Below are 9,047 nucleotides of genomic sequence, written 5' to 3'. Positions count from 1 at the left end.
ATATTTGAATTTGTGTCATAATTGTGATGTTTGCCTTGTTGCCATGAGACAGAGATAAATCGTATCAGTGAAGGGACCTTGTTTTAGTCCAGTAGAGCACAGCATTCATGATAGCTGAGATCTAAGCAGCTAGAATGGAGCATCTAGTGAAAATGTACCCATCCCCCCATCAGTGAATTGGGATGCACACCTGAGAGAGACAAAATACACCAAAATTCAGAGGCTAGAGTTATGATTTATCATAGCCACATAAGTTCTTTACGTAGTTCCTCTCTACATAAATCTATGCCTACTGTGCAGTGGTGCGGGGCAGATAGATAACGCAATAAATAGAATACTGAGTTTACAGTGAGGGAGACCTGAGTAAAAACGTGATCTCAGATAATGGATAGCTGGTTGACTCTGGGAAAGTTACTTAATTTATATTTATCTAATTTTCCTCAAATATAAAATGGGGATAATAAATCATCTTCCTTTTAGGGGTACTGTGAAAATCAAATGAGAATATCTGTAAAGTGCTTAGTATAGCAGGCACTCTATAAACATCACTCCTTTTTCTATGAATGTGTTAGAGAATATTTTCCCATTCTACAGGGGAAATTTTTTTTTGTTATTATTTTTATTATTTATCCAGTTCAATAAATGTTCCTAATTAAGAGTTAATAGAGCTCACCGTTCTAATTTGTGCAATGGGAAAAATACCAGTGAGGACTCATAAAACTAGAGTGTCCACTTGGAAGACTTTGTTCTACCAGAATTCCTTTTAAAAATCTGAGTGATGTACAGAACTGTGATCATTCCCTTTGATGGTCCCCATTATTTGATGGTCACATCTACTTGATAAGATGTAAGTGCAGATTAAGGTGAGGATATCAAAGAGAGAAGAAACAATTAAAGTCACATGCCTTGCACATGCTACATTTATATCCTTAGTACTTAGCATTGGACATAGTTGGAACTTAAATTCTTGCTGACTTACTCAAGTGCTACAGAAACATGAATTATTATTATTTTCATTACCTTTTTACAAGAGAGAAAATTAAGGCAAAGAAAAGCTAAACATATCGGCTAGAATCTTTCACCTACCAATTGTAAAGTACGGGCTAGCTCCCTGGAAGGCTTCGGGGTCAGCCAGAGTCAGGATAAATTAAAGTCCTTGGTCTTTAGGGGAAGAAGTGAAAGATCTCTCTGGGATTCTAGACTCCAGAGTCACCAACCTCTCTCCTCCTCATCCTGCTCCAAGTGCCTCTGGTCTTTCTCCCCCCTCCCTCCAATCCTTGCCTATGATTATCTGAACACCAATCATTCAGCAAGCACCAACAGTGAGAAGAGCCATTTATCCAAATATATGCTAATAGAGTCATTATCTCACATGGAATAGGTAATTAGCCTTAAGTGCTCCGTGATCTGATTCACACATACCTTTTTGGAGTTTCAGCCCTTTACAACCATTAATCAAAGTCTGGATTTGAACATAAGTCTCCCTATTCCATTAACTTCACAACCTCTTGACATCATCAAGAGGCTCAAATATTAAAGAAAGAGAAGGAAGATGAGGATTAAAGGAATTCCACTAGATATGAAAATTTATGAATCATCTTTTATCTTAGAAATAACATTTTTTAGCATGATGGTAAAGGTGGTTCCCACTGGTTAGTTATGACTACAAATTCCTTATACAAGCTTTTGCAATTATGGGTGTGCCACAAGCAATAAAAACAGACAATGGACCTGCATATACGTCCAAACATTTTACACACTTTTGTGCACAGTATAAGATTTTACATACCACGGGCATACCCTTTAATCCTCAAGGGCAGGCAATAGTAGAGAGAAGAAACAGAGATATTAAGACACTCCTCCAAAAACAAAAGAAAGGGGGAGCCACAGGTAGCCCTAGGGAACTTCTAAATTTAGTTCTCTATACCATTAATTTTCTAATTTTTGACAAAGATGCACTGGGTCCAGCAGACAGGTTTTATAACCCACCAGAAGGGCAGTGTCCAGTGAGAGCATCTCCACTGTCCTTAGATAATCGCCAGGTGATGTGGAGAGATCCAGAAAGTGGTGAATGGAAGGGACCAGATAGGTTAACTGCCTGGGGGAGAGGGTTTGCTTATATTTCTTCAGCAGGAGAAGGAATCAGATGGGTGCCAACGAGTCATATTCGCCTTGTCCATCAGAGAGAGACAGAAAAAGAGAAAAACCTCAAAATAAAGGAGAAGATCTAAGAAACATCTGACACTGAAAGAGCATGGATAATAAGAAGACTGTTAAAGAACTTTAAAAATCAGCAGGAATCATTGGACTTCCTCACACAAGATGAGACTAATGGACAATGGACTTATGGACATTTATAAATTTTCAATTTATGATTATTTGATTATGATTATGTTATATACTTCTAGCATGTGTTATGTTACTATGTTACTATGTGCTTATGTAATTTATGTAATTATCTGTAATACTTCCCATATTGATGGATTTATGTTTCAAGGTCATTTATGTAATTATCTGTAATACTTCCCATATTGATGGATTTATGTTTCAAGGTCATGACTGTCCTATGTTCTAAATCAAAAGAAAGGGGGAGATGTTAGGATTACTAAGTGAGAACTGAGGTTGTCTGGACAGTGACAAGGTGAGAATTCAGGTTTTCTGGACAATTACAAGGTGAGAACTCAGGTTGACTTGATAGAGGGGGCAAGCTCATTGGCTGGGGTGGTTCTTCCCAGAAGCCCTTGCATTATCCCACGCCCATTCTCTGGGAGAATAAAAGAGGACTCTCAGAGAAAGAAGAAGACTCTGAATTGCATCAGGCTTGACGGGGCTCTCTGCAGGAAGGGAAGTCACTTCTTTGGACAAGAGTTAACAGCAACTGCCTGGAGACAACGGTTCGTTACAGGAAGAAGAATCTGTCTGAGAGATTTGAGTAGACACAGCAGATCTCTTCCCAGAGAGCGATCCAGCAGCTTCTAGAGACGATAGCTCGCAACACTGTGTGAATATAATTATAATCCCTGCCCTAGGCCCATTGGTATGGAACTTTTTCCTTATTGGTAGGGATAAATACCTTGACCAGATGAGGAGAAAAGCAGAGTTGGTGAGTGTAGGAGACCTCCAGAGTTCTTGGATCTTCCTTGGGACTCTTCAAGCTTCAGGTTCCTCAGGTACTTCTGGCTTCCACACTGAAGAAGGATATAACAGGCCAACTACACTTCAAGTAGCTGAAAGAAAAGACTCTGGGAAGACTTGAGAAAAGCTGGCAGTCTCCATAATCTCCCTGCCTCCCAATTGCTGCTAGACTACAAGGAGTTTCTCCTTGGGTGAGATCTGGGACTCTTTCTTTTAGTTGTATTGCATTATCTTGTTCTCAGTGAGAGAGCTCCTTCCCTCTGTGCTGTCTGTCATGTACCCTTTTGTGTATGCTTCCTCTGGTTTCTGTTTTGCTATCAACTGGATAACTGGATTTTCTTTACTATTCTCCATGTGTATTCATTGTGGAATTATTGTTGTTATTAGGTGGGGAAAGATCAGACCTTGGATATAGGGCTTGGTGTCCACCCTGCCTTCTAATAGTAATGAAACAGAGATCAAAAATTGATCCCAAACAGAAACAAGGCTAATCATGTGTAAGGAAGCAGATAAATATTACATAGCCTAGTAACCACCCCAAGCTCCGGTCACAGTAGTGACCTCCAGTCCCAATTTCCTACTTCCACCCCATGCAGAAATGAGCATCTCCCTTAGAAAGGGTGGAAGAAAGGAGCTAGAGACTATCCTGCTCCTCTTCTTCTTCCTCTTTTTTTTATGTATGTAAAACTGAATTTCTTGTTGCACAGTAAGAATTGGATTCAGAAGGTAAAATAATCTGGGTAGAAAGACAATAGTGCAAACAGTTTACACTCACTTTCTTTTAGAAAAAGAAAAGAACATCAACCTTAAAAAAAAGATATTCACTCCTCTCTCTGGGACTCAGCTTCTTCATCTATAAAGTGAGAAAGTCAGAGTAGATCAATCATTTACTCAATAAAGATTTTTTTTAATTTTATTATAGCTTTTTAGTAACAAAACATATGCATGGGTAATTTTTCAACACTGACCCTCCCAAAACCTTCTGTTCCAACTTTTCCCCTCCTTCCCCCCACCCTCCCCCAGATGGCAGGCAGTCCCATGCATGTTCAATATGTTAAAGTATATGTTTAATACAATATGTGTATACATATTTATACAGTTATCTTGTTGCACAACAAAGATCAGATTTACAAAGAAGATAAAAATAACCTGAGAAGAAAAAAACAAAAATGCAAGTGGACAATAACAGAAAGAGTGAAAATGTTATGGAGTGGTTCACACTCATTTCCCATAGTTCTTTGGCTGCGGGTAGCTGGTTCTGTTCATTAAAGATCAATTGGAACTTCTTTGGTTCATCTCTTTGCTGAAGATATCCACTTCCATCAGAATACATCCTCATACAGTATTGTTGTTGAAGTGTATGATCTCCTGGTTCTGCTCATTTCATTCAGCATCAGTTCATGTAAGTCTCTCCAAGCTTCTCTGTATTCATCCTGCTGGTTCAATAAAGATTTATTAAGTGCCTACTATGTGTCAGGGACTGTGCTGAGTGCTGGGGATACAGAAAGAAGCAAAAAACAATTTCTGCCCTCAAGGAATGGACAACATACAAACATATAGACAAAGAAATCTACATATAGGATAAATGGGAAATAATAGGGAAGTTATTGGAATTATGAAAGGTTGGAAAAAAGATTTTAATTAGGCCTTGAAGGAAGCCAAGGAGGTCAGTCCTTGGAATGGAGAGCATTCTAGGTATAAGGAACAGCCAGCAAGAATGGCTGGAATGGACCTAAAGTGTCTATATGACTTCTTTTTGTTTGTTTTTTTCCCTGAGGCAGTTGGGGTTAAGTGACTTGCTCAGGGTCACACAGCCAGGAAGCATTAAGTGTCTGAGGCCAGATTTGAACTTAGGTCCTCCTGACTTCGGAGCTGGTGCTCTGCCCACTGCACCACCTAGCTGCCCCATTATATGAGTTATAAAGAGTCTTTTAACTCTAATTCTATGAGATTAGGACTGTATGTGAGACCAAACAAGAAAGAGCCTGCATGGGGATATTGTCTGACAATTTAGTTGTGATTTTTTCTCTTTGTGTCTTGTTTTTTTTTTTTCCCCCTGCTCCTTCTTTTCTCCTCTACAAGAAACCAAGGGTGCTGTTTAGAAGTACAATCATTATAATTAAGAGTAATACATCAGTCCTAAGCAAAAATAAGCTCTAAAGATGTACAAAAATGACACACTTTTAAGGTGACAGAGAATAGCACTCTGTGGGAGTGCCTATCACCTGGGAAATGTCCCAACAAATTATGATATATAAATATTATAAAATACGATGGTGTTATTAAAATGATGAAGAGGAATAGTGAGATTTCTCAGTGGATGGAGCACCAGCCCTGAAGTCAGGAGGACCTGAGTTCAAATTTGACCTCAGACACTTAACACTGCCTAGCTGTGTGATCCTGGGCAAGTCACTTAACCCCAAATGCTTCAGCAAAAATAAATAAAATAAAACAAGATAAAAATGATGAAGTGGTTGGTTTCAGAAAAACCTGGGAGCACTTGTAGGAATGGATGCAGAATGAACAGAACCAGGAGAACAATTTATACAATGACAACAATACTATAAAGACAAACAATTTTGAAAGTGTTAGAAACTCTGATCAGTGCAATAACCAATCATGATTCCAGAGAATTATGGGCGAAACATACTATACCATTTGTGGTACAGAGATGAAGTACAAAATGAGCAACACACTCACATTCTCACACATACATTTTACACACACTCCATATGTGTGCATATATATACATATGTTTTTCTTTTTTTTGAACATGGACAATGTAGAAATGTATTTTGCTTGAACATACATATTTGTAATGGGGGTTTTGCTTTCTTTTGTTCTTATTTGGGTGATGGGAATAGAAGGAAGAAAATGGATTAATATTGATTTTTAAAATTGAATTTAATTTAAAAAGATTAATACAGGTGAGTTATAATTGATAGCAGCATGACATATGGAAATAATCTCTGACTTATAAGATGCTTTAGCTTTTTAAAATTGTTTTCACAAACTATTTCTGGCCATATGAAAAGATGCTCCAAGTCATTATTAATCAGAGAAATGCAAATTAAGACAACTCTTGAGATACCACTACATACCTGTCAGATTGGCTAGAAAGACAGGGAAAGATAATGCGGAATGTTGGAGGGAATGTGGGAAAACTGGGGACACTGATGCATTGTCGGTGGAATTGTGAATGCATCCAGCCATTCTGGAGAACGATTTGGAACTATGTTCAAAAAGTTATCAAATTGTGCATACCCTTTGATCCAGCAGTGTTACTACTGGGCTTATATCCCAAAGAAATCTTAAAGAGGGGAAAGGGACGTGTATGTGCAGGAATGTTTGTGGCAGCCCTCTTTGTGGTGGCCAGAAACTGGAAACTATGTGGATGCCCATCAATTGGAGAATGGCTGAATAAATTGTGGTATATGAATATTATGGAATATTATTGTTCTGTAAGAAATAACGGCAATTTGATTTCAGAAAGGCCTGGAGAGACTTACATGAACTGATGCTGAGTGAAATGAGCAGGACCAGGAGATCATTGTACACGGCAACAACAATACTATATGATGATCGATTCTGTGGACGTGGCTCTCTTCAACAAAGAGATGAACCAAATCAGTTCCAATAGAGCAGTAATGAACTGAACCAGCTACACCCAGCGAAAGAACTCTGGGAGATGACTATGAACCACTACATAGAATTCCCAAGCCTTCTATTTTTGTCCACCTGGATTTTCGATTTCCTTCACAGGCTAATTGTACACTATTTCGAAGTCCAATTCTTTTTGTACATCAAAATAACAGTTTGGACATGTATACATATATTGCATTTAACTTATACTTTAACATATTTAACATGTATTGGTCAAACTGCCATCTGGAGGAAGGGGTGGGGAGGAGGGAAAAAGGGCGAACAAAAGGTTTAGCAATTGTCAATGCTGAAAAATTACCCATGCATATATCTTGTAAATAAAAAGCTATAATAAAAAATAATATTATTGTTCTATTAAAAAATATCAATAGGCTGCTTTTAGAAAGGTCTGGAGGGATTTACATGAACTGATGCTGAGTAAAACAAGCAGAAACTGGAAAACATTGTACACAGCAACAGCAAAATAATGTGGCGATCAAATATGATAGAAGTGGCTCTTCTCAGCAGTTCAGTGATCCAAAGCAGACCCGATAAACTTTGAATGGAAAATACCTATACATCCAGAGAAAGAAATATGAAAACTGAATGTAAACCAACACATGCTATGTTCACTTTTTCTTTTTTTTTCCTCTCACATTATTTTCCTTTTTGTTCTGATTTTTCTCTCCTAATAGGATTCATGTGGAAATATGTAAAAAAAATGAAAGTATGTGCATAATAAATAAAAAAAAGCTTTATGCATAGCTGGGGGAAATGAACATTTAAAAAAAAAAGAAAAAAAACTTTTTATGTTCTTTATTACTACAATTAGCTCCTTTATCCCAGGACAAAAAAATTAGAAGAATTCTCCCAAACTGAAAACACAAGCCACATTTTGGGGGGAGGGGAATGGGAGAAGGGCACAGAAAGTACTATCCATCTCAAAGATCACATTTAAAAACAGAACATCCTAATAAAGAGAAGAAAAGTCAGTTTTTAGTGAATACTGACAAAACATTTTGTCACAATTATTTCTGATCTCTATGGTGAAATGGCAGATGATTGGCAAAAGTTTTAGTTTCTTGCCATGTCTGTCTATTCACCCTAGATTTATTTCATATTAAGAATGCAATATTAAATAACAATATTAGTTTGTATTAATTTAATATTCAGGTCTAGAATCCTTGGTGTTAAGTGTGGGATTAAAAAGTAAGAAAGTTTTCCTTTTTGACTTTCTCATTAGTTTCTCCATGCTGCAAAGTATTCTGCCAGATTAAGGAACATGGTGGAAAAAACAAACAGCTAGGTGCTATTTGGGAATACTGATAGCCCTCAAGGAGGTTTTTAGAAACAAACATTCTAATGAAAAGGAAGGAAAAGAGGATTACTGAATCTCTCTAAATCTGAAATGAAAGGGCAGGAATGTACACAGCCCTCTGGTGCATTTCTAAGGTTAAATAAATGCCATTTAATAATAGACTTCTTCAAGTAAAATCACTCATTCATTAAGGGCAGACTCATATAAAAGATTATGGCTTCATTCAAATCAGATCTGATTTTTTTATATTCACTTACAAAAGTGATTGAAGAATACTTTGCTCCTCATCGTCATCATCCTCCTAACACTTGACACCTAACATCCATCTAGGTACTAGACACTGTGCTAAGCTTGATCTTTACCACAACCTTGGAAGGTAGGTGCTATTAATTACCCCCATTTGATAGATGAAGAAACTGAGGCAAACACAGATTTGGTAATACTTGGGCAATTAGCACAGTTTCTCAGTTTTAGTACATTTTTATATTATATTACATCATGGGGGAAATACAGCAGGAAAGTAAGCCAAATATATCTTTTTTTCAAAACTATGCCTTTGCAATTTTCAAAAAACAATGTAATCTCTTGAAGAGAATCCCTGTGGGCTACCTACCTTCTTCCAATCTCCCTTCCTAGATTATAAATTCCGAGAGGGGGTGGAAGGAAGGAGGGGAAAAACTCAGAACAGAAGGGAGTACAAAAGATAATGTTGTAAAAAAAAAAAAAATTACCGATGCTTATGTACTGTCAAAGAAAATGTTATAATTATAAAAATTAATAAAAAATAAAAAATAAAAAAAAGATCTGAGTTCAGATTAACCTTTAGTCTCTTACTAGCTCTGTGATCTTGGATAACTTGCTTAATATCTGCTTCTCTTACTCTCCTCAATTGTAAGGGTAGGGATAATAACAGGATGAAATAAGATAATTTTTTAAAAAGCACTTCACATAC

The sequence above is a fragment of the Sminthopsis crassicaudata genome, chromosome 5 (genome assembly GCF_048593235.1).
Source record: "Sminthopsis crassicaudata isolate SCR6 chromosome 5, ASM4859323v1, whole genome shotgun sequence".
Lineage (NCBI taxonomy): Eukaryota > Metazoa > Chordata > Mammalia > Dasyuromorphia > Dasyuridae > Sminthopsis > Sminthopsis crassicaudata.
Note: the sequence above shows the minus strand (reverse complement) of the source record.